The sequence below is a fragment of the Marmota marmota genome, unplaced genomic scaffold (assembly GCF_001458135.2).
Source record: "Marmota marmota marmota unplaced genomic scaffold, marMar, whole genome shotgun sequence".
NCBI classification, from domain to species: Eukaryota; Metazoa; Chordata; class Mammalia; order Rodentia; family Sciuridae; genus Marmota; species Marmota marmota.
Genome location: NW_025999944.1, coordinates 642,513 through 643,201, shown reverse-complemented (window position 1 = coordinate 643,201; position 689 = coordinate 642,513). Strand labels below are relative to the sequence as shown.

The window sequence follows — 689 nt, the reverse complement described above, 5'->3', positions numbered from 1 at the left end:
CTAGGTCCCTCTCACAGCTATCTGTATGCCTCTTCTTGTTCGCGGTCATCACCGTGCGCGGAGCTCGGGGGTTGCGGCGGCTGCTTCTCCGCGGCCCCGGCGGTGCCGGACCGTCCACTAGACATCCTCACGGCGAATGCACGGGCTTCGTCACAGTCTTCGGCAGCCCAACGCTCCGAGGAGCCCTTGAGGGGGTACTATGCAAGTGGAGGGAAGCGGGACAGAACCTCTAGTCGTAGGCCCATCTTCCCAGGCCTCTTCTCTTAAGGAACGCACACAGAGGACGAGGAACGTGGCGGGAAGGCAGGAGAGCAAAGAAAATCTTTTCCCGCGTAGGAACGCAAATCTTCAGGTCTGGCTGTGTTTCCGGAGGCGTTTCTACCGGACCTAGGTGAGGACCATTTTTCCGGTTCTCACCCCTAAGTCTTCCGAGTTCTGACCTCCGCTACTTCCGCCCGGAGTCGCCGTAGGCTCCCGCTACGAGTAGCTGCTTCCGCCAGGAGTCCCTAGCGGCACTCGCTAGGAAGCTGGTCCCAAAGCGGCCTTCTCCTTCTGTCCTCAGCCCCGGCGGCGGCTAAGTTGGGTGGCTGGGTGGCGGCAGCGCTCCCTGTGGCCGTGCCCCGGGCCTGGGTGACGGAGAAGTGCGGGAGGGCTTGGCCTGGCTGCGGCCCAGGCTTTCCGCGGCCAGC

At 63.4% G+C, this 689-nt stretch overlaps 1 protein-coding gene across 2 annotated transcripts in view; it reads left to right on the top strand.

Moving 5' to 3' along the window:
- The first annotated feature begins 484 nt into the window (after nt 1–484).
- Mtmr9 (myotubularin related protein 9) overlaps nt 485–689 on the top strand; it is a 43,909-nt gene continuing 43,704 nt past the window's right edge. Inside the window, exon 1 of one of the 2 annotated variants that reach the window (XM_048801492.1) lies at nt 485–689. This exon is cut by the window's right edge and continues 377 nt beyond it. The gene's annotated coding sequence lies outside the window, so the exon portion shown is untranslated. The other variant, XM_015499416.2, reaches the window with a different exon arrangement.